This window comes from Tenrec ecaudatus, chromosome 11 (genome assembly GCF_050624435.1).
Source record: "Tenrec ecaudatus isolate mTenEca1 chromosome 11, mTenEca1.hap1, whole genome shotgun sequence".
NCBI lineage: Eukaryota > Metazoa > Chordata > Mammalia > Afrosoricida > Tenrecidae > Tenrec > Tenrec ecaudatus.
In genome coordinates, this window is record NC_134540.1 from 79826890 (window position 1) to 79852504 (window position 25615).

The 25615-nt window shown below is 42.9% G+C and overlaps 1 protein-coding gene and 1 non-coding gene across 2 annotated transcripts in view; both read right to left on the reverse strand.

The window, feature by feature from the left end:
* FHL2 (four and a half LIM domains 2) overlaps nucleotides 1-20226 on the reverse strand; it is a 77453-nt gene extending 57227 nt beyond the window's left edge. The window contains exon 1 of the mRNA XM_075563347.1: nucleotides 20085-20226. The gene's annotated coding sequence lies outside the window, so the exon portion shown is untranslated. The remainder of the gene's footprint in view (nucleotides 1-20084) is intronic.
* On the reverse strand, nucleotides 12349-12455 carry LOC142461895 (U6 spliceosomal RNA). The gene has a single exon (XR_012787065.1). It is a non-coding gene; the product is annotated as a U6 spliceosomal RNA (small nuclear RNA).
* Nucleotides 20227-25615: the final 5389 nt, after the last annotated feature.

Below are 25615 nucleotides of genomic sequence, written 5' to 3' on the forward strand. Positions count from 1 at the left end.
TTTTTAAATGTTTTAATTGTTTTATCAAGGGCTCATACAACTCAAATGGTGCTGACAAGTTTGGCTATTTATATTCAGGACAGAGAATCAGGATCCATAACTCACTCCATGCGCAAAAACCAACTCAAAATGGATCAAAGCCTAAATGTTAAAATGAAAACTATAAAGTTCCTGGAAGATAACATTGAGTCAAAGCTAAGAAACTTAATATTTTAGTCTAAATAATCTATAAAACAAAACTAAAATTCATAAATGACAAAAGATAAAATTAGATAATGGAAATGTCCTAAAAATTAAATACTTACACTCAACAAAAAGAGTATAAAGAGGAATCTTACAGATTGGGGAAAAGCTTCGATAATGCTTATCATATGAAAGTCAAACCTCTAATATATATAGAAAACACAGAGAGCCCACAAGCAAGTTACTATAACCAATGGAAGAACTCAGCATCGTGGCAGGGCACAAAGTCAGCACATCAACTCAATTGGATTCTCCTATGGTAACAAAGAGCACTCTGAACAGGACATCAAGAAACCAATACTATTTACACCAGCTTCCCCAAAGGGTAAATAGCAAGAACAGATCTAACCAGGGAGGTGAAAGACTTACATGGGTAATGGCAATACTACCGAAGTTACAATGCAGTCCCGATCCAAATGCTAGCAATATTCCTAAGAGAATGCAACATCTAAGCTCCAACCTTAGATGAAAAGGAAAGGTCTCTGAAGAAGAGCTAAAGCAATATGAAACACCAAAGGGATAAACAAGTCATTTTAAAAAGGCCCAATCTCTACACACGTCCTCTCTCAGCGCAAGAACACTTTGTTCTAATAACCTGGCATTCTGTGATGCTCACCTTTCTGACACAATCGCTGAAGATAGAATGGGTGCATAAGCTAACGTGGTGAAGAAAGGTGATGGTGCCCAAGTAGTACAAGGTATAGCATCTGGAGTCTTAAAGACTTGAAGCTAAATAAGCGGCCATCTAGCAAGGAAGCAACAAAATCCACATGGAAGAATTCCACCAACCCATGTGATCACAAAGTTGATGGGATCAGGTATCAGAAGATCCCAAACAAATAAACATGTCTATGCAAATGAGGGTGGTCAGAGTGGAACCCCAAAGCCCATCTGTAGACAATTGGACATCCCCTCACAGAAGGGTCACAGGGAAGGGACCAGCCAGCCAGGGTGCAGAATAACAACGACGACACCCACATTCTTCTAGCTCTGTAATGCTTCCTCCCCGCCACTATCATGACCCCTGTTCTATCTTATAAATCTGGCTAGACCAGATCATGTACACCGGCACAGATAAGAGCTCTCGACACACAGAATCCAGGACAGGTACCCCCCTTAGGACCAATATTGAGAGTAGTGATGCCATGAGGGTAGGGGGACGGCGGGGGAAGAAAAGGGAGAATCAATAGCAATGATTGACGTACAACACTCCCACCACCCCAAGGAGGATGAACAATAGAACAATAGAAACTCGGGGGAAGGGAGACAGTGGATGGTGTAAAATATGGAAATAAAAATAATTGATAAATTATCAAGGATTCAAGAGGGTGGGAGAATAGGGGAGGGAGGAGAAAAAAGAGGAGTTGGTACCAGGGCTCAAATAGAAAGAAAACGTTTTGGAAATGATGATGGCAACATGTGCCCAAATGTGCTCATTACAATTGATTATGGATTATTATAATAACTGTAAGGGCCCCCAATAAAATGATTTATTAAAATTTAAAAATAAATAAATAAACGGCCAAAGGGCATGAGCAGGCCATCAAACAGGACATTAAATTGGTCAACAAATTCATTAAAAATGCTAATGATCCTGAGCCATTAGAGAGATGCAAATCTAAACTATAACGAGTTTACATCTCTGTCCCGCAAAAAAAGGCAATGATAAAACAGAAGAGAAGCAAAATAACAAATTCTGATGAAACTTTGGGGATATGGGAGCTCTTATTATATTGCTGGCCGAATTGAAAAGTGGTGTACCTACCATGGGAAACATCAAGAAGCTTCCTCAATAAACTAAAAATGCGTCTCCAAGATCATAAGAACAGTGGCACAAACACCTGTCCACTTGTGTTGGTTGCAGCACTATTTACATTAGCAAGAAGATAGAAGCAACCCATACGCCTATCAACAGGTGAATGCATTAACAACTTGTGATGCATGCAAACAACATGATACTATTAAAGAATAATGAGAAGTCTACAAACATAATATGGATGTATCTGGAGGACATTGTGGTGAGTGAAAGAAGTCAGTCACCAAAGAACAAACATTGTCTGGCCTCACGTGTATAAAAAGTCTAGAATAGGTATATACAGAGTAACATTTTTTGTTGGTTACCAGGGACTGATGGGGAAGTATGGGAGATAAGTTTTATATAGTAGATACAAGTCATTTTGGTTGGGGAAAGGCAATACTCAAGCTGGGTGAAGACTGCATAACCTGTCCACAGCAAATGAAGACACTAGAGCAGCGGATCTCCACCTTCCATGCCCGACCCTTCCATACAGTTCCTCATGTTGTGGTCACCCCTCGACCAAAATATTGTTTTTGTTGCAACTTCATAATTGTAATTTTGCTACTGTTATGAATCGCGTGACACAGGTTGAGAACCGCTGCACTAAAGTATACTCAAGAAACGGGGCAATTTCAATAATTGCCATAATAGAGATCTTTTCAAACAACAATAATAACCAAGAATGCATGTGGTTATGTGGACACATATGAATAGAAAGGCACATGCCAGATATGAGTGAGCATGTACTCATAGGCATATGTAGATACATATGTGGGCAAATTTATATGCCCACGTGTATAGCATGCCATATAGAGGGCACGGTTATAGATACAACCCAACAACTTTTGGGATAGGTTTATTGGGCTTGAAGTCTTGGGACCATAGTCTTGAGGGATAGCTTGGTCAGTTGGCACAACATAGTTCACACAGACCATGTTCTACACCCTGGTTTGACGAGTAGTGTCTGGGCTCTTAAAGGTTGGAAAGCAACCTGTACTATCATCTCAGGGGATATCAACAAACAAAGACAATGTTCTACATCCCACTTTAGTGCAGAGCAATGAGGTTCCTAAAAGCCCATAAGCAGCCACCTAATGTGCAACTGTTGATTTCTCCCCATCCTAAGAAAAGGAAAACGATAAAGATTTAAAGATAGAACGAAACACTTAGCCCAGTGGACTAAAGGGCTACATGAGCATCAGTCTCCACAAGCACGAAACCAAAGACCAAGATGGTCCTGGCTACCCTGCACTGAAAAAGGACACACTAGCAGGTCCTGGATAGGGTGGAAGAACATTGTGGAACAAAACTGAAAACCATAAAAGAGACCAGGCTTACTGGTCAGACAGGGACAGGTGGAGCCCCAACATGATGGCCCTTGGTCACCCTTCAGGTAAGAAAGTGAATTAACCCCACCTTTGAATAATCAACAATCTAAGATAAAAACATAGCATTTCCTTAGGCACAAAGTGCAGAGGGGTAGGAAAGAAGGAGGAATGGAAACAGGAAACAATAAGTGATGGAACATTGAGGGGATTGCAATGGGTGAATTGAAATAGAATGTACATGGATTGTTGATTGTAAACTGATAGCTATTTTGTAACCTTCAACTAAGCTACAATAAAAATTTAAAAACAAACAGCAACAAAGGAGCCATCTATAAAAACAATTATTAGTCTGTACCCATCTGGAACAAAAGCGAATAAGGAAACCAATGAGTCCAAGAAGAAACTATTCCATGGCACTGAAAGTCTCCATACACTGCTTCCTACCAATGGAAATGTCTCAACATGCTGACGAAGACAGATACGTAGCCACCAAATGGAAGCTATTCATATTTATACCTTTTCAAAAGAAAAGTGACCCCAAAGAATAAGCAAAATATAGATCAATGACATTAATATCCCATGCACGTAAAATTTTGCTGAAGAGCGTCCAACAACAGTTGGGCAGTTCCTTGACAGGGAGCTGCCAGAAATTCAAGCAGGATTCCGAAGAGGATGTGGAAGAAAAGATTCATTGCTGATGTCACACGGATCTAGGCTCACAATAGCGAATACCAGGAAAATGTTTACTTGTGCTTTATTGATTATGCAAAGGCATTCAATTGTGTGGATCATAACCAACTCTGGATAACATTGAGAAGAACGAGAATTCCAGAACATTTTGATTGGGCTCCGGTGGAATTTGTACATGGATCAAGAGGCAGCTGTGTGCACAGAACAAGGGACTGCTGCATGGTATGAGATCTGGAAAGGTGTGAGTGAGGTGGCGTCCTCTCACTACACTTGTTCATGCTTTATGCTGAGCTAATCATCAGAGGAGCTGGACTACGGGAAGAAGAATGGAAGAATGTGGTATCGGGTTTAGGGGAAAGTTTATCAACAGCCTGTGATGCAGACAACTCAACCTTGCTTGCTGAAAGTGGGGAACTTGATGATGAACTTGAAGATCAAGAAGCCTTGAGTGTGGATTACAATACTGAACTCAATGTAAAGAAAACCCAAATCCTCATGTGTGGACCAAAAGGTGACGCCATGATAAATGGAGAAAAGATCGAAGTTGTCAAGGATTTGACCTTGCATGAACCCACAATCAATTGTTCATGGAAGCAGCAGTCAAAAATTAAATGACCAAAAAAGAAGAAGAAGAAGAAATCAACTGACACGTTGCTTAAGGTAAGCCTGTTGCTCTTCAAAGTGTTGAGGAGCAAGGACTGTGGCGTTTACTCAAGCCATCATGTTTTCAGTGGCCTCAAGTGCATGTGGAAATTGGAAATTAAATAAGGAAGCCTGAGAGAAGAATCAATGCATTGGAGGAATATTGAAAGTACCACGGACTGCCAAAAGAACAAACAGATCTGTCTTGGAAGAAACAGCCAGAATGCTCCTTAAAAGTGAGGATGGCGAGACATGTTATCAGGAACGAGCAGTCCCTAGAAAAGTACATCATATTTTGTAAAGTAGATAGGCAGTGAAAAAGAGGAAGACTCTGGATATGGATTACCATAACGGGAGTAACAATGGACTCAAACATAAGAACAATTGTGAGGGAGGTGCAGGATTGGGCCGTGCTTCACTCTGTTGTTAACAACAAAAGCCCACACAAACCAGTCTTGTCTAGCTTGAGTCCAGAACTGGTGTGGGCTGTGAAATCCCAGCTCCCTTCCTTCTTCAAATCAGGGCAAAGCGGAGGCTTAATCTGTATTCCAGACCTCCCTTGATGAATCAGGCCAAGGCAAGGGCTTAACCTGAAATTGAACCCTTGCTTAGCTCCTTGCCCTTCCTCTTCTCATACCCCCCACTACCTTTCTTGATAAACTTCATACTCTGCTTCTGGAGACCCTAGCTTATGGTCCTGATGAAAGACAGGGTGGGAAGGTTCTGAGTAAGGGCAGTCATAGTAGTAGGGTAGACAGAGGGAGTCCAGTCCCAAATATAAAGTCTGTAGAAGTCATTGAGAGATGAGTCAAAGATGATTGCCGCCATCTGGCTTGGGTAACCGGGAGTTGTCTTTGAGGTTAGGGAAACAGAAAGCATAAGTTTGTGTCAGAGGATGAATTCAATTTTGACATTTTGAAATGGAAGTGCAGCTGGTAAGTAAGATACTAAGGGAGCAAAAATCGTGCTGTGAATAATAAATGCGAGAATAAACATTCTTTTCAAAAATGTATATTTGCTATGGCTTGATTAACATTAATGTCAAGATCATTCTAAACCATAGCAACCCCGTGTAAGGTAGAATGAAACGCTGCCAGTTCTGAGCCAGCCTCAAAATTATTATGTGTGAGCCCATCATTGCAGTCACGGTGTCAATCCATCTCATTGAGGGTCTCACTTTTTCCATGGATCCTCTTCTTGACCAAACATGATATCCTTTTCCAGGGACAGGTATCTCATGATAAGATGTCCAAATTAGGTGAGATTCCTGTGGGACACCCACCCGATGGATCATTTCACTAGAGGTTGAGGTTCCTTTGAGACCTGCTTCACCATGCTGCTGGCGTATACATTGCTTGAGCTTGGGACTGTCGGATCCTGTTGTCTGGCCAAGTGTTGGTGACCTGCCCTGCTGTTTCCTGCCTGTGTCCGGACTACCTGCATTGCCCTGCGGGAGACTCAGCTGTCTGCTCACTTGACCGTGGACCCAGCAGCCCTTGTGAGTTGAAGGAATTCCAGTATATTAACTGTTCCATGGAAGTGAATTGAACTGAGCCCTCTGTACAACTATGTGGACTAATTAGCTGTTATATTCCTTCATGTTATATACATCTATCCATGTATATATAATCATAAATGTCCTATTTTTGTTTCTCTAGAGAACCCTGTCTAACCCAATGTCCTTTTCCCGGGACTGTTATCTCATGATAATATGTCCAAATTATGTGAGATAATCTATCCACATGTGCCCTCTAAGTACAATGAATAAGGAAGATGACCAAAGAAGAATGAACACATTCTGGCTATCCTTCCTTCGAGACAGCTTTTCTCTTTCTCTGGACGTCTATGGTGCTTTGAATATTCTTGGCCCAAACTATAGTTCAAATGCATCAATTCTTATTCATTGTCCAGCTTCACAGGCATATGAGGCAATTGAAATACCATGGCTTGGGTCAGGTACACATTAGTGTTAAAGGTCACATCGTTGCTGTTTAACACTTTGAAGAGGCCTTGTGCAGCAGATTTGACCAATACAATGCATCATTTGATTTCTTACCTACTGTTTCTATGAGTGTTGGTTGTGGATCCAAGAAAAATGAAATGCGTGACCCCTTCAGTCTTCTCTCCATCCATCTTGGCGCTGTCTATTGGTCCAGCTGTGAGAGTGCTGGCTTTCTTTACATTGAATTGCAATCCACACTGAAGGCTGTCGTCTGATGATCACCAGCAAGTGCTGTGTGTCCCTTTTCCTTTCAACAATCCAGTTTTGTTATCTTCATGTAAACCAAAACTCATAGTGACCCTGGCCGGCGGACAGGGTTGAATTACGCCTGTGGGTTTCCCAGGCTGTAAATCCTCAGGGGAGCAGAAAGCCTCATCTTTGTCCTTGGGAATGGTCTTCAAACTGCAGAGCTTGGGGTTAGCAGCCCAACTCGTAACCCACTAAGCCACCAGGGCTCCTCGCCGTCTGCATGAAGCAGGTGGTTGTGCTCCCCCAGTTCTTATACCATGTTCTACTTCATTTAGTCCAGCTTCTCAAGTCACTACATGTCTGCTGCAGTTTCCTCTCATTTTGCGGTGACTCCCATTAGTAGACGAATGTCTCCGATGCCTTGCGACGTTCCCGTCATTATGGGCAACTGTAATTTGAGGAGGATAGCTCTTGCCCAGTCGTGTTTGCAGGGCCTGGTGGCATCGTGGGTTGTGTACTGTCCTGCTACTGCAAGATCAGCAGTTCCAAAGCGCCAGTGGCTCTGCAGGAGGAATATGACGCTTTCTACTCCCATACAGGGGTCCAGTCCTGGAAAGCCACAGGGGCAGTTCTAGCCTGTCCTACAGGGTCACCACCAGTCAGAAGTGGCTGGATGGCAGTGAGGGATTTTATGTTCCCACCTGAGGGGTCATCGTTGGGCACCACATCCGACAATGTTACAAGGCTGTGTGTGCATAAGGTTCTCCATGGTCGATTTTTAAGAAGCAGACTACCTCTGCATTCTGCCTAGTCTGTTCTTTGTCTAGAAGCTCCATTGAAACCTGTTCACGATGGGTGAACCTACTGGTATTTGAAATACTAGTGGCATCGTTTCCAGCACCACAGCAACACATAAACCACCCACAACAGTATGACAAAGTAACAGACTAGTAGGGTCTTTGAGTGACAAAAATCAAGGATATATATGTGTGTATGTGTATATATATCTCCTTATTTTTATATACACATATATGTGTGTGTGTAGATAAGAGAACTATTCTCATGAAGTATTATTTATGTGCTGCTTTTTCTTTTATGATTTTCTACTTGTGTCTATTTTATTTTAGGCAGAGGAAGCTGGGCTTAACCCAGTCATTGAAATTCAGAGCTTACAAATAGATTTGGAATCACAATTCATAAAACTTTTGGTAAAATTCCCTTAAGGGGAATAAAAGACTATTGTTATTATTCTATTTTAAAGAGGAAGCTCTGAGAATCTAAAAGTCAAGGGAGACATTCTTTGGAGTCTGAGAGTAGACAGAAGAGAAGTCTGCAAATTTAGGAAAACTCCCCAAAAAGCAAGCTGCTAGGTAAACTCACCCCCTTTGAGAAATAAGAGTCTGTGGAGAAATATGTATCACTTGGAAATGGGTTCCAGAGTAAGACAGTCGATGACTTATCTGCCTGAAGGGAAAGTTTACTTCCTTATTCCTATTTTTCACAGACAAAGCATACAAGTGTTCAAAATTGCAGGTCAGCTTATGAGGATTGGGTAGTTCCATGCAAACCATGCTGTTTACAGCTAAGGTGCCTCCCTTGGGCTGTTTATGACGCGTTGGGTCCAAAGATTAGCCCTGGTGTTCACCTGTGGATCAGGCATGCTTATGAAAAGCTCCTCCTTCCACTCTCAAGCATGTCCTAGTTTGAGCACCCTTCCCCATGCTCCAAACTCACCGTCGAGAAGTCAGTTCTGACTCCTAGCGACCCTATAGGACAGAGTAGGTGTGCCCCTGTGGCTTTCCCTGCCTGTCACTCTGGAGTAGGAGTAGGAAGCCTCACCTTTCCCCCATGGAGTGGCTCCTGGGGCTTTCCAGCTGCTGACTGCCAGCTAGCAGCCTGACGCGTAACCTGTGATACCACCAGGACTCCAGAGCAGAACACTCTTAGAACCAGCCGAACAGCACCAGCAAACCCAGTGCCATCTAGTCGGCTCTGACGCATAGAGACCCGAGAGAGGGTTTTTAAGATCGTAACTATTTATGTAACCAGACAGACTCACCCTCCATGCCTCCAGCCTCCAAGCCTTGTGGTTAGCTGCTCAACCCCAAACTCACAGGTTAGGCTTGGTGACCTGCTGCTGAAAGTCCACAGCCTGGACAACCTCAGGGTGCAGTGCACCCGGGGCCCTCCTGAGTCATGCGGGACTTGAGAGCAACCGACAACAGCAGCAGCACCGCTGGCTTTGAAGATAGGGGAAGGTGCCCAAAGCTCGAAGCTCAGAAAGGGCACTGACAATTCTTCCCTAGGCCTCCGGGAAGGAACGCAATCCTGCCAGCACCTCGGTCTTAGCTGAGTGAGACCCCCTGCTGTCTGACTTTTGACGTCCAGAAGAGCAAGTAAAATGTTTTCTGGTTCACGATAATGTTTACTAAAGGTTGCTGATGATTCTTGCCATACGGGATCCCTGTAAGAGGCAGAAGAGGCTATTGCTATTCTATTTAAAGATGGGGTGCTATGAAACTGAAGCTAAAAAACCTGTCTGCCACATGTTTGAGCCCAGGGTAGGCACTGGGTTTCTAACCAAAAGGTTGGTAGTTCAAATCCACCAGCTGCTTCACGGGAGAAAGAAAAAGCTATCTGCTAATGTAAGGATTTACAGTCGTGGAAACTGTAAGCCAGGATGGTATGAACTGGTGAGTGAGCAAGAGGGAGGGAGAAAGAGGTAATCAACGGTTAGGGGACACTGAGAGTCTGTGAAGGGTGACGGGAAATTTTGGAGATGGATATTGGTGGTAGCTGACCGTGATAAGCATTAAAAAATTACTGAACTGTGCATACGAAGACTGTTGAGATGGGAAAAGTTTTGCTACAAGCATGCTTGCCACAGTTTACATACAGACACACACACTTGCCTGCGCATGTTCTAAGTCGTGAGCCAGGCATCCTGACACCGCTGCGCCCATGTTCCTCTCTTAGCCAAATGCAAGCATCATAGACATCTTTGCAATGAGGAGTGAGCTATGGCCAGGGCAACATTAGCTTTAGATCCTAATAAGCGCCCTTATGATGGGGTGGGGTGGTATATGAATTAGTGAAACCACTGCTGCGGATGCACAATGAGGTGGTTTAAGGCGGATTACTTGTGCCTCCGTTACTTAGCAGATGCACCTTAGCTGGTGCGCAACTACAAGAACAACACCGCAACACCATGCGGCATTTAGGGAGCCCGTGTGGTGCAGCTGCCACCCGAAAGGTCAGAAGATTTGAGCCCAGCTACGACTTCCCTGGAGAAACATGCGACCCTCTGCTTCCAGGAAGAAGCCCAGCCTTGGCAACCCGGTGGAGCAGCGCTCCTCTGCCTTAGAGCATCCTATGAGCTGGACTCAACTTGATAGCTAGGGTACGTGCCCTTCGCTGCTGTAGGTACTTTGGTTAATGAAAGAGAGACATCTTTCATTGGCGCTTATATTTCAGTTTGTCTCTCCCCAACTAAATATACACACATACAAAATCTCACTGCCATTGAGTTGATGCTGACTCACAGTGACTCTGTGGAACAGGGTAGAACTGCCCCTGTGGATTTCTGAAACTGCAACTGTTTATGAGGGTAGAAAGTATATATACACTGGTGTGTATATAGACACAGGTATAGTCATAGACATGTAAATTTACAGGTGTAACTCTGTACGTATGTGAGATCGGTGCTTTAAGAAAAGCAGATCCGGTAAGGAGCTTAGAGTGGCAGAGGGCAATTGTAGCCAGGGAGTTTCCCAGGGGTTCTAGGATTGATGTGAATGAAGGCGGAATAAGGCATGCGACTACTTTCAGGGCAAGTCTAAAGGACAGGCATCAGCATGTGTAAAGGCCCTGTGGCACCAGCAAGGGTAAAGGGCAGTGTTTAAAACAGTTGGGGGTAAAGAACAGTATGATTGGAGCCCATAAAAGGATGGGGCAGGAGGAAGATGGGGTCAGATTCCTGGGGCCTCCATTATGCAGAATTCTTTGAGTTATGATTAGAGTTTGAATTTGGGAAGCCATCAGAGTGCTTTGAGTAGGAAAAGATATGACCTAATTTGAGCTATAAATATGATAGCCTATTTCAACCCCGAGAGACTTGGTATCTAGCTCTCCCTGGCTGCTCCTGCCTGAAGCTGGCCCAGCGGGCTGACACTTCCCAGGAAGCAGGGAGTGGTATCTACAAAAGCAGAAACAGCCCAGGGCAGGGGGCCAGGATCCTGTTGTAGTTAATCAACAGCCAGCCTGGAGGAACTACTGCTGCTCCTTAATAATAGCTGATGGGTTTGTCAATTCTTCTATCAAAATGTCATTATTGACACGATGTTGCACTTGCCACTGGAGTTCTGTATATCCCCACTGACTGAACTGTGTTCTAACTGAAGATCCCCACCTCTGGCTCCTCACGCTGCCCCTGGCTACGTGCAGGTTTTCCATCTGAGGTTATTTGTAGACATGGAATTGTGGTTGTGAATATTTCTTCCCTTACTTGGCTGGTCGCCCAGGATGGTTACTTTGAGTGCCAACAAATTTGCACCTGCTCATAGGGTTTTTGTGGATCTTTTCCAGTCGGTTGGCCAGGAAGCTGTCTTCTAACGTTCTTGGGATAGATGAATGAGCGTTACAACTATTTGTTGAAACATCCCAATTGGCATTCTGTTAATTCCTGGAGACTTAAAAGTTTTTTTTTGTATCAGTGCCTTCACTGCAGCTTGGACTTCTTCCATTAATATCATGCGTTAGTGTCCATAGGCTACCCTGAAATGGTTGAACATGAACTGCTTCTTTTGAGTACAGTGACTCTGTGCACTCCGTTCATCCTCTTTTGATGTTTCCTACGTCCTTCCATACTTTGCCCATAGAATCTTTCAGTATTGCAACTTGAGGTTTGAGTTTCCCTCCAGTTCTTTCCGCTCAAGGCATTCTACTTCTGTTCTTCCCCTTGTGTTTTCTAAATCCAGGTCTTTTCACACAGCATTAAACACTTTACGTGTAACACATTCAAATAATTTGTCTTCTCCAGGTGCCTTTTGAAATCTTCTGCTCAGCTCTTTTACTTAATTTCTTTCCATTCCTTTTGCTGTTCTACGTTCAAGGTCAAATCTTAGCGTCTCTTCTGATGTTCATTCTCATATTTCCTTTCCTTCTTGTCTTTTTTTTTTGGTAATTCATTCTATTAGGGGCTCATACAGCTCTTACCACAATCCATCCATCCGTCCATCGTGTCAAGCACTTTTATACATTTGTTGCCATCGTCATTCTCAAAACATCTGCTTTCTACTTGACCCTTGGTATCAGCTCCTATTTTTCCCCTCCCTCCTCCATCCACCCTCTCTCATTAATCCTTGATAATTTATAAATTATTATTGTTTTGTTATGTCTTACTCCTTCTTGTCTTTTTAAAAAAATATCTCTTCTAGCACTGTGGGCGACATGCTGGTAAATATATGGAACGCTTCATGAATTTGCGTGTCATCCTTGCGCAGGGGCCATGCCAATCTTCTCTGTATCGTTCCAGTTTTAGTATCTGTGCTGCCGAAGCTAGCACACTCTTTCTTGTCTTTCAAGGACCTCGTACTTTCTTTACGTATGATGTGCTCGATGCTATTTCACCACTCATCAGGCCTTCAGTCATTAGTGTTCAGTATCAAACTGGTTTTGAGATGTTCTTTAAATTCAAGCAGGCTACACTTAAGTTTGTATGGTGGCACTTATGGACTTGGTTTAACTTTCTTCAGCTTCACCTTGAACTTGCATATAAGCAATTGATGAGCTGCTCTGTAGTTGTCCCCTGGCTTTGTTCTGACTGATGCTGTTAAGCTTCTCCATAGTCTTTTGACAAATGTGGTAGGTCTAACTCCTGTTTGCTTCACCTGGCAAGGTCCACATGTCTCGATGTCATGTATGCAGATGAAAAAGGTCTTTGCAATGAATAAATCATTGGTTTGGCAGGCCTCTATCATGCAATTTTCAAGCCGCGTTTCTACCACCAAGGCTATTTTTTCCAGATATTGAGCCTTCTTTTTTCCAATGTTCACATTTCAAAAATCAGTAGTTATTAATGCATCTTTTTAAAGTTACATTGTTTATTATTCAGTTTTATTTATTTAAATTAATAAATCTTTTTATTGGGGCCCATACAACTCTTGTCACAATCCATACATACATCAATTGAGCAAAGCACCCTTATACATTCGTTGCACTCGTCATTCTCAAAATTCACCTTCCACATGGGTTCCTGGAATCAGCTCGGTTTCCCTTTTCCCCCCTCCCCCTCCCTCCCCGCTCTCCCCTTCCCCCTGGTCCCTTAATAGTTTATAAATAATTATTATATCTTATCTTACACTGCCCGGCATCTCCCCTCACCCACCCTCCCATTGCCCATCTCCCAGAGAGGAGGTCACACATAGATCTCCAAGATCGGTTCATAAATGCATCTTAATTACATGGTTATTAATTTCAGGCCAAAGAAATAGACAAATATAGACAATTTTTTATCCTTGGCATTAGTTTGTTATTGTTGTTGTTTTAAAAGTTGTATTAACTGGGTTTCCTTGTAAGAATCTGGATATTATCCTATTGCTGACATTGTGGTATTTCAGAATGCATCTTGAAATATTCTCTTTTTAAAAATATTCTTTTGACATTGAACATAACACCATTCCTATTCAATTTGTCATTCCTATCACACTATATATGTATATTTCAAAAGGGCCACTACCAGCCATTTCAGCTCACTATATCTAGGAAATTGATCTTCATACATTCCATTCATTTTCCATAACCTCCAATTTTCCTGAATCCATACTGTGTACCTTCTATTCTCTAATTATTAGTGGATGTTTAAAACGAGTTATTCTTATTTTAATTGTGCCACATCACCAAATGAAGGTCCCGAAGGCGTTACTCCGATGGACAAGGACCCTGAGTCCCTCCAATCTGAGGAGCTCATCTTCATGTCTTATGTCAGGCAACGTTTTACCTCTATTCATAAGGTTTTCACAGGTTCCCCCCCCCCCAAGAAAAGTAGGTGCCTAAATTGCAATGGATTCAACAGCTGGAAATCTGTGCCAGGAAATTTGAAACCAAGCTATCTGACCAATCAGAAGAGATTCATACCCGTGCCATTCTGAAGAAAGACAGCCCAGAGGAATGTAGAAATTATAAGATAATATCACATGCAGGTACAATTTTGCTGCCGTTCCTTTTAAAATGGCTGCAGCAGTCCACTGAGAGGGAGCCAGCAGGAATTCCGAAGAGGACGTGGAGTGAGGAATATCACTGGGGACTCATTGGGGACATCAGCTGGAGCGTGGCTGAAGCAGAGACCACCCAAAAGATGTTTACTTGTGTTCTAGTCGATAATGCGGATCATAGCAAACTATACATAACATTTCAAAGCGTGGGAATTGCAGAATACTGACTTGTGCTCACACGGAACTTGGACGCAGCCCAAAAGAGAGTCCCATTAATCAGCACAAGGAGTCAGTGAGGGGTTCCTAACCAGGAAAGGTGTGCATCAGGTTAGAGCATCTCCCCATGCTCATTCAACATGTATGCAAAGCGAACAATCTACGAAGCTGGACTGTGTGGAGAAGAAGGCAGCATCGAATTCAGCATCACGAGGGGAGGAGGGCTCATTGACACCCTTCAATATGCAGATGACCCACTCTTGCTTTCGGAAAGCAAAGAGGCCTAGAAACACGAATGAAAATCAAAGAATGCAGTCCGCAGTCTGGATTACAACTTGGTGTGAAGAAAATACAAATCTCACAGCTGGACTAACAAGCAACATCACGATCGATGGAGAAAGGTTTGGCATTGTCAAGTGTTTTATTTTACTTATACCTACAATATCAGCTCACGGAAGCAGGAGTAAAGAAGTCAAAGGGTGTACGTATTGCATTGAGCAAAGCTGCTTCACCAGACCTCTTATAAAATATTAAAAAATAAAGGTGTCACTTTGAAGACTAAGGTGTTCTTGACCCAAGCCACCATCTTCTCGATGTTCTCTGTACCTGTGATGGCTGACAATGAAATAGGAGCCCATGGGTGCAATGAAACTGTGGTATCGAGTTGACTGTAGACTGCCAGAAGGAAGAAGAAATCTGTCCTAGAGGAAGTGCAACCAGAACGCTCCTTGGAAATGAGGATGGCAAGACTTCCTCTTACGTACTTTGAACCTGTCATCAGGGGACCAGCTCCCTGAGAAGGACAACAAAAAAGAGAAAGGCCTTCTAACATGGATGGACACAGGCTGCAACAAGGGGCTCACATGACAACCATGGTGAAGATAGCTCAGAACCAGGAAGCGTTTCAAAAGGTCCCTCTGATTGCGAGCCCATACAAAAGGCACTTCTTATCTGAATTTAGGAATCATAATAGTATCAAAGTCTCTGGATGGTACAAGCAGTTTGTGGTAAGTTGTTAATGACAAGGTTAGCGGTTAGAACCCACCAGTAGGGCTGCCTGAAAAAGAACTGGGGATCTGTTTTCTTAAAAGGCACAGCCAAGCAGTTCTATCTCAACACACGAGGTTGTCATGAGTTTGAATTGACTCCGTAGCAGCAGGTTTGGAGCAGGTCTTCAAACTAGATCATCCCGGTTCAACCCTCTGTTAAGTATGACATTAATTTCAAGGTTTGTCATAGCTACATACATATATAAAAAGAGGACTTGATCCAAAGGGCTTAAGTGGAGAGCAAATGCTTTGAAAACGATCAGGGCAAAGAATGTATAGATGTGCTTTATACAATTGATGTATAATAAGATGTTAAAAAAAAAGCCAGAATTCTGGAGGCCTTTAAAAAACGCTAAAGCAATGACAACTAAGTATGTTATCACCACGGAAACACATTCCCTAAGCAAAAGAAAAAAAATCCCCAAAATTCTTCACCTACATATTTGCATCAATTGGCCAGGGCAAAGACCCCCTAGTAGCCTGATACCAGCTGACGTCAGGAAGGTGAGGGCATGGTTCGATCACATTACTAATGGCTTATTTTCTATCCTCCTCCTGCCTCTTCTTAAAAGCCTATTGTAACTAGCTCACATTAAGCTCCACCCCCTCTCTTTCCCCCAGAGGGGTCCCCTTTATGCATGTCAAATAACTGCTCAAAATAAACCCCGGTTTAACTTCTTTGCATTCTGATTGCTTTGAACAATATTGTCCATCTTATCTTCCTACGAAGGACAGGATTGGAGAAAGTAGAACCATCAGATTCACCATTTTCCTCTTTATCCTCAACCAGGGAACAACACTTGGGCACGTGTTTAGAGTTGTCAGCACAAAACGGGGTCTGCGGAAAGCACTATGGTAGCATTCAGGTAACAATGAAATACTGGTTCCCTTGTTTAAGATACCACCGAGTTGGTATCGACTCAATTGCAGTGTGAAGCAGCAGCCTTGGTGGCCATGTGGGGAAACTGTTGGGCTTAACTGCAAGGTTGGTGGTTCAAACCCATCTGCAGCTCCTTGGTAGAAAGATGAGGCTTCCAGAGAGATTTACAACCTGGGAACCCTTCAACCTTCATGGTCAATGAGTGGACTTGATGGCAGTAGGTTTGGTTTGGTTCAACCTCGTTTATGGCGTCTCTCTTGGCACAACGTGCTGGGCTGCTAACCAGATGTTTAGAGTCTATCCTGAGGCTATCATGCGGTGCCTCTGAAGAAAGTCCTGGAGAACAGCCATTAAAAACTCCATGGAACCTTGCTAATCTTGACATACACGGAGCTGTCAGATCTTAGAATGGACCCAAGGGCAGCTTCATACTAACTAGTTACCATCCAGGCAGCTAAAGAAGCCTCACTACTTAAAACCCAAAAGGAAGTTCTTACACTTTCTCCTTAAGGTAGAATCCAACATTCCTCTTTAATAACATGCACCTAAGAGCCTTTTATGTCTTATTGACTCGACAATGTTTTTCTTCAGTTTAGTTTTTCAGCATTACTTTTTAACTCTAACAAAAGTCATCTTTTAAAATGCATTTTAATTCCTCTTTTCCTCAATGCAAAATGAGCTTTTAAATTCAAATAAAGACCAGATTATAAAAATTCACTCAAAGTTAAGATTTACTTTCTTTTCTTAAATTTATACTTTAAAATATTTATTAAATTAATCTGATAAATATTAAATTGTTCAGATCTTATGTTAGTTCTTGTCATGGATAAAATGATATACCCCCAAAATATATGTTGCAATCCTAATCCCCTATGCTTGTGAATGTAATACTGTTTGGAAATGGGGCTTTCTTATATAAATTAATTCATGACCACATAGGTAGTGGATTTTAAATTTAATCTATCCTGTTCTGACTTACCAAACACACACACACACACACACACACACACACACACGAGACAAACACCATCTGAGGATTGTTTACAAACCAAAGAATGAAGGAATGCTGGGACTACTGACCAAGAAGGTACAGACATGGCTGAGATCCTGATCTGCTCTGATAGTCTCTGGAATTGGGAGAAATTAAATGGTGTTGTTGAAAGCTTCCCACGGTGGTGTTTGTGCTACACAAGCACTAAGGCATTAAGGTCGTTTCTTTCGATTTGTCATTTTAGGTCAGTATACTGGAGATTAAATGATGAAATGCTGACATATAAATTATAATAATAATACATAAATAAAAGAATCAATAAAGCCAGTCTTAGAGAACCACCAGCTCAAGATGTGGTTTTTCCACTATTCAGGAGACAGAATTAATTTCAGATGCCTGTAAAACAAGTATTTGGAAACTAGTTACTATACTCAATTGCTTATAAAATGACTTGTCTAAATGTTCTTTTTATGCATTGTGTACTGCTTGTCCTGCTATTGGAAATATTTGAATACTCCAACTGACCAAATAATAAGATTATATAAACAACAAACTAAGACCTTTGCCGGTGTTTGTTGATTTAGAGGCTTGGTGACCTTGTGTGCTACAGAGGAGAACTGCTCCCTGGAGCTTTCTTGACGTCAGTCTTTACCTAAGAAGAGATACCAGTCCTCTCTTCTGTAGCACTGCAGGAGAGAGTTGAACCCTCAGCCTTCCGGGAAATCCCTTTGAGCCACTCAGGGACCTAATGCCATAGAGAGAGAATCTATTTCCAAAGAATCATAATTTTGAGCAGAGAGTAAGAGTGTAATCAATATAAATCCAGGAAAAAAATAGATGGCCAAATAACTCCATGATTCACACACATTGTCTTTCATTATAATTTGTTTCCTTAGTTATATGTAAAATGTTTCTTTAATTGTGATTTACATTTTACCCAAAGTTTCTGTTTTTGTTTTAAAATTTTTCATACCTACAGTTTAATGGTTTGAAACTTCTCTCAGCAGACTTCAGTAGGTACTCTTGCAGCTATTGAGTTGATTCTGCCTCATAGCGACTCTACAGAGCAGAGTAGAATGCCCCTGTGGGTTTCTGAGGCTGTGAGTGTACAGGAGCAGAAAGCCCCATCTTTCCCCCTTGAAGCAGCCGTGCCCCCTGCACCCACCCCCACCCAGGGCTCCATGACTGCATAGAGTGAATACATTTGATCTCTCTTTGCAGGGAAGGGGAGAATTTAATGTCAAAGTCTCTGGGCCCCGGGGTTATAAATATGAAACCTTTTATGGACCAGCAGACTGTCGATGACTGCCTATGCTAAGAATGTTAGAAACGCATAAGGAAATCTGATTTCGACTAGCTTCAGGGATGCGCAATTGATGGAAAATGTTGACCACGTTGCCAGAATGAGGAAGTTTATCAGTGCTAAGTGTGCTCAGAGACAGGTAAGATTATCGGTAAGGGAGCAGTCTGGGAATGCCTGCCAAATGGGAATCTTTCATGGCACCAGTACATAGAAAAATGTTTCTTCAATATTAGAAAACATCTCCAAAAATGTCATCATCTTAATGGGATCCTTAGCTACTGGGTTAAAAAGAAACACTTTTGTGTGATAGGTTGTATCTCTAAAACACCATCAACTTTATTACAGAAAATAAAATTCAAATGTCATCCCCCAAGACAATAAGAAACAATAACTATAGCAACCCACCCATATACCAAAAACTACCAGACAAAAAAAAGCAGTTGCTGAGAACACAGATGTGAATACTCTTTTTTGAACTCAGAATGAGTTGTAAACAATTGAACAACTCTCCCCCTCCCCTCTTTCTTTGAGATTGGACTTGATAGAGTGCTTGGCAGGTCGTCTGGCTAGAGAATAGTTTTCTGCATATGTGTAACGTCCTTAAGGCGCTCTATCATTATTGACATTGCTGTGCAGTTGGCCAGAGCGTTGCTCAGGGCTGCGCAGTGCACATTGGTGCGTGTCCTGCTCCAGCAGTTGGCGACCTAGGAATGTATTTCCTTTCAAAGCAAGCAGCAGCTATTTGTATTCTTGAACCACCAGTCATCACAAGTCATTTTGTATAAACATACTTTCCCACTGTGTAATCGGACTCATCAGTAATTTGTCTCTTCCCCCCAGGCCATCCGGAAATTCTATCATGGAGAAAAAGCTCTGGTTTCCCAACCCAGCCCCCTACCGACCGTCAATGTTTATTATATTTTCCTTCTTTCCCTGTTAAAAAAAAAGTTGTCCAGCGTTCAAAGCACAGCGTAGAGTCTGGATCCCCACGGAACGACGCAAAGATGAGCACAGGGTGGCCGGATATTGGAGCGGGCACCAGGGCAATGTGTGAAGGAATGTTTCCTTGCCCACAACCTGCAAGGAAGAGCTGGGCTATTGGTGGGAGACACCATCTATGAGCCATGTCTGAGGCTCGATCCTGGGTCTGAAACGTCTACAGAGCCAGAGTGTTCTTTCCCAGCAGTGGGACACTCCTTCCCACTGAGCAGGAAGCCCCTGGATTACATGTAACCCAAACTAAACTGCCTGTCCTCAAGTCCATGCTGATTCACAGCGACTCCAGAGGGCAGCACAGAACTCCCTCCATGGGTTTCCAAAACTGTAAATCTTGACCAGAGTCGAAAGCCTTGTCTTTCTCCCATGGAGTGGCTGGTGGTTTCAAACTGCTGGCCTTGGGGTTAATAGCCCAACACATAACCCACCAGGCCACCGTGGCTCCTTTTTCAGATTACACAGTTGATGTCAAAGAAACCTACCTCCAGACACAAAAAAGGGAAAGATGCAAAGAAAAGGGCAGAGGACAAAACGGGTGGTCTTTACCTGTTGTGATGTGGCTCTGTCTTCCGCCCTCCTGCCTGATCAGGAGGGACAGGGGCTGCACAGGACTGACCTCTTCAGTGACTTAGCCTGACCATGTGCATGAAGCTGCTGGCCAGCTGGGCTTGCTCAAGCCAGTGAAGCTATAAATAAGGCCTCTCCAGAGGAACAGCCATCCACAGGAGATAAGAACTCAGCCCTTCTGTTGTACAGGCCTTTTACGGTATCCAAATTAAAGGAGCCTCAGCCCCAGATGCAAAGGGGCTGCCAGTTCCCCATTTGGTGTGCTCACTTCAAGGACATCCCAGCCCTCTCCCATAGCCCAACTCTCAACAAAATAGCACTGGGGGCCAAGACTGGACAACAATCAAGAGCAAGGGATCACACTCTATCGGACAACCAGCAGAGCTGACAGCAACTAGCAGGCAGACACAGGACAGTGTATCCCTCAGAGTGAAGATTTGAATGACAAGGGCTAGCTATAAAGCTAAGTGGCTGGAGGTAACTGCGTTTTCAGGACAGGAGTGAGAGACTGTTTCCATCAGGCCACATAGTACCTCTGAGATCTGGAGCCCTTGGGTGGTTGGTGCAAAGAGTGAACTTGTGGGGCTGCTAACTCCAGGGTTGGAGGTAACTAGTCCACTAGGGATGGCTCGGAATAAAGTCCCGGCCATCTGTTTCTGAACAACCAACTCCTGAAAGCCCTGGGGAGCCATTCTACACTAACATATCCGGATAAGTTGGCATGAGTTGAACTCAACGCACTACCAATGGGTGGTTCAGTTTTACATGATTGCAGTCAGTTCTTTTATCACGTACTATGATCACGTCCATGGGAGTGTAATTGGGTATGTGTGATTGCAGTCAGTTATACATCATTGTAATCATGAGCATATCCTCTACCTTCCCTCCCCCCCCAAGACTTGATGCATTCTTCCCAAATGGCTTATCTCCTAACTTTTTATTTTCCAGAAATGCAGTTGGTCTCATCATTCTTATATGGGGTTCAAAAGCCTGCAGTTTGAGACTTCTCTGATGACAGAATACATTTAAAGAGAGTTCTCTGTACTTCCCTCTCCTCTCTGCTCGTGTATAATTCTAAGGATTTCTTACGTACAAGTAATGTTCTCTATAGAACTAAAGGGAGCGAGAGGACTCATTCGGGGCCCAATAGTGCTTGATTCACCCTAGTGTCTGATTCATGACTATGCACTGCAGGAGTTGATTGGGGGAGTGCAGGGGAGGGGACACACGCATGAGCTCAGCTTCGCTGAAGGACTATTTGGCAATGGTTGTAGGTGTTGATACAACAATTCCATGTCTGGGAATGTATTGGAAGGCAAGGCTCATGGACATGGACCAAATACAAGGATACTTTTGGAGCTCTTTTTATAATTGGGAAAAATGCAAACCAACCTATATGACTGACAGCAAAGAATAATGACCTAGAAATAACACGTATGGTGTGTTGGTAATGAAAAGCTGGAGTCCCTGTAAGAGAGAAATGCTGCGTCTGTCTTATGTTACTACATCAGATTGTGATTCTCTGTGAGGATACGCACCAAATGTGAAATACTGGTTGTGACTGGGTAAAGGGTGGCTGAACATGAATTTTTTTCTTTTGCTTAAATGTCACCTTGAAGTTCGGTACAATGATTATGCAAGGGTAAGTCAAACAAATGCTACTCGGGTTCCCATTTTGCATGCACAGAGTTCATGCATTTGTCTTAGTCCTATTAAAACAATACATCAACAGCCAAACTCGCTGGCCTGTGTGTTGACTCTGACTGACAGCATCCCTACCGGCCAGAGGAGTCCTGCCTCTGTGGGCCTCTTCCTTCTCCCACGGGGCACCTGGTGGTTTTTCCCAGCTCCCCTTTCTGTTCCAGCCCAGTGAGTAACCCACGACGCCACCTGGGCTTCTTTTAGTCTCATTAGGGTGCCTTCAAAGAAAAGCAAAGCCTCTAACCCAAACAATATCTTCCGAGGGGTTTGGATGGATCCGTTAAATTCAAGGCCAAGGGCTTTGCACAGAAGTTATGGCGGTTGATTTCTGGGACTCCCAAGGGGTAATCCCAGTAGATTTTCTGAGAGGACACAAGCTAGTTATGGGGACTTATTAAGAAGTGTTGAGAAAACGCCCTTGGTGATCAAAAGCCCAGGAGTATCGCACCTGCTCATTCAATGTAGTTGCAAGGGCTCTCCTAGGGAAAGCCTGATTATGGCCCTTCCAGACTTAAGGAAAGAACAGCAAACAAACAGATGTATTGGCATATATTTCATAGATCATGCAATGCATTAGTTTAGTCATTTTAATAAGAGTTGTACAATCATCTCCACAATCAGTTTTACTTCTTTAAAAAAAAAATCATTTTATTGGGGGCTCATACAACTCATCACAATGCATCCATCCATCCACTGTGTCAAGCACATTTGTATATTCGTTGCCCTCATCATCCTCAAAACATTTGCTCTCCACTTAAGCCTTTGGCATCAGCTCCTCATTTCCCCCTCCCTCCCCGCTCCCCCTTCCTCATGAACCCTTGATAATTTATAAATTGTTATTTTGTCATATCTTACACTGTCCAACATCTATCTTCACCAACTTTTCTGTTGTCCATCCCCCAGGGAGGAGGTTATATGTAGATCCCTGTAACCAGTTCTCCCTTTCCACCCCACCCTCCCTCCACCGTCCTGGTATCGCCACTCTCACCACTGGTCCTGAAGGTATCATCCATCCTGGATTCCATGTTTCCAGTTCCTATCTGTACCAGTGTACATCCTCTGGTCTAGCCAGATTTGTAAGGTAGAATTGGGATCATGACAGTGGAGGGGCTGGGGAAAAGCATTTAGGAACTAGAGGAAAGTTGTATGTTTCGTTGGTGCTACACTGCACCCTGACTGGCTTGTCTCTTACCTGAGACCCTTCTGTAAGGGGATATCCAAATGCCTACAGATGAGCTTTGGGTCCCCACTCCGCACTCCCTCTCATTCACAATGATATGATTTTGTGTTCTTTGATGTCTGATATCTGATCTCATCAACACCTTGTGATCCACAATCTGGTGTGCTTCTTCCATGTGGGCTTTGTTGCTTCTGAGCTAGATGGTCACTTGTTTACCTTCAGGTCTTTAAGACCCCAGGCGCTATATCTTTTGATAGCCAGACACCATCAGCTCTCTTGACCACATTTGCTTATGCACTCATTTGTCTTCAGTGATTGTGTCAGGAAGGTGAGCATCTTGGAATGCCAGTTTAATAGAACAAAGTATTCGTACATTGAGGAAGGACTTGAGTGGAGGTTCAATGTCCATCTGCTACCTTAATACTAAACCTATAAATATATGCACATATATTTATTTCCCCATCCTCATATAAATATATTTACATACGTATATGCCTTTAGTTAGACCTCTATAAATGCCCTTTGCATCCTAGCTCTTTCCTCTATTTCCTTTTAAATTCCTCTTGTCCCACTATCATGCTCAGCCTTCATTTGGGTTTCAGTAATTCCTCTAGGGTACATTACCTTTGATCACGCCCTTCCCAAGCCTCTTACAGTTTTACTTCTTTCTTGTACTCATTGTCATCAGCTCCCCACCTCCCCTCCACCTCCCTCATCACACCCCACAAGAAACTATCCATTAGTGCTGGGTTTCAGATAAAGGAAAACATAGAAAACAAAATCCAGGAAAACAAAACAAGCAAAAATAAACACCCCAATCTGCATAATAGCAAGGCTGGTCACATCCCTGGTCTGTGGTCAGAGGGGATCCACTAGAGGCTTGATTCATGTATGGATTAATCCAATCCTGCGAATGGATTTTGGGCACCCACTGCTATTCATAGCCTTCTGCAAACCAGGTGTTTACAATTTAAGCTCTGATACAATTCCCACCTTTGGGTTTGAATTGTGTCATTCACAGTCCTTGGATCACAAAGGCTAGTGTGTTTCATTCCTGTGGACCTCATTTAGATAGCTGTTTGTTCGACAATAAACCTTTAAGACTCCAGATGCTACAGTTTCTCCAGTCCAAGGCACCATCTAGCTTATTCTTTGTTAGAGCACCCATAACTTCAGCTATCTCTTGGATAGGTATCAAGCAGGGCCATGTCATAAGAACTAATTTTTTTCAGATTGAAGTTAGAATTAAGTGTGAGCTCTCAATCCATTCAAATATCTACAACTTACATATGCCTCTGGTTCACTTCAAGACACCATTATTATTTTATCTTTGAGAACATTATTGATCATCTTCCTGGAACATAAGAAATAAAAAAAATCATTTTATTTGGGGCTCGTACTACTGTTATCACAATCCATATATCCAGCCATTGTTTCAAATACATTTGTACATTTGTTGCCATCATCATTCTCAAAACATTTCACAAGAAAATTTTCCCCTAAAACTCACAGAACCTTGGAAAGAAGGAAGAGGATGCCCAAACTGCCATTTGACACAGTGTAATGAAAGAGGATAGAAAATCTCCAGGGAAAGATGAGAAAGATGGAAACATGGTCTGTAGAAGACTTAGCTAGAAGGCCAGTGGAGAAATAATAGGTTTACATTTTGATATTTTGTTTAATAAAGATTTCTATGATTTGGTAGTAATATTTTTAAACTTACTGTCATACTCATTGTATAATAAGAAAAAAAGGATATCATTTAAAAAATCTACATTTCTGAGAGTCAGAGAGCTTTCTATATTGCTTTATTAATGAGCCAAAACTAGTTTTAGGATTATAGAATTCCTTTGGGCTTTCTTGATATTTGGAAAGACCTACCTATGTAGCAGTGCCCCGTTATGCTGGGAGAATTCTCACAATGCTTCTGGCTCAAGGCAAAAGTAAATCAAGAAGAGGGAAGCAGAGAGCGAGAGAGCGAGCGGGCACGCCGGTGACATATACCAAGAAAAACAATAAGAAGGAGTACATCAGGGAGTGCCAGGCAAGCACTCTTAGTGATGTCTTCGTGCTCAAGTTGTCTTTATCTGAGCGAATCTTCCCCGTGTGTGGATGCTTTCATGATGCCTTCCCTTTGAAGATGAATTTTCACTTCAACATTAACCTCCAAACCCAACCATACCAGATAGAGGGATCCTTCATATACTTGACATGCATATGAGCTGACGTGTCGTGCCCAATCAGAAGAGAAGAACTGTCCTGTTGCCGCACCTGGCTCCTGGTGGTCACTGGCAGAGAAAGAGAATAAGTCTTCTTATTGCTTCTCTTCTATTCACAGAGACCATCACAGGTCGCCTACCCTGTGGATCAAGCCTGTTCTGAGACGTGGAATGGGATCGTGTCAAAGCCTTTTCCTTGAATTGCTCTTGTGAAAACACGTTCTGTTATGGACATTGTCCAGAGTAGAGCTGGGAGAATGGGGCCCAGCTAGCCTCTGAACTGTTCTTTTGTACCTCCAATGTCCCTCCAGTGTTAGGTCAGGAGCCTAGGGGTCCCAATGAGTTTAGTTGTTGTTAGCCAGAGGGTCAGTGGTTTGAACACATCCGCTGCTCCATACAAGAAAGATGAG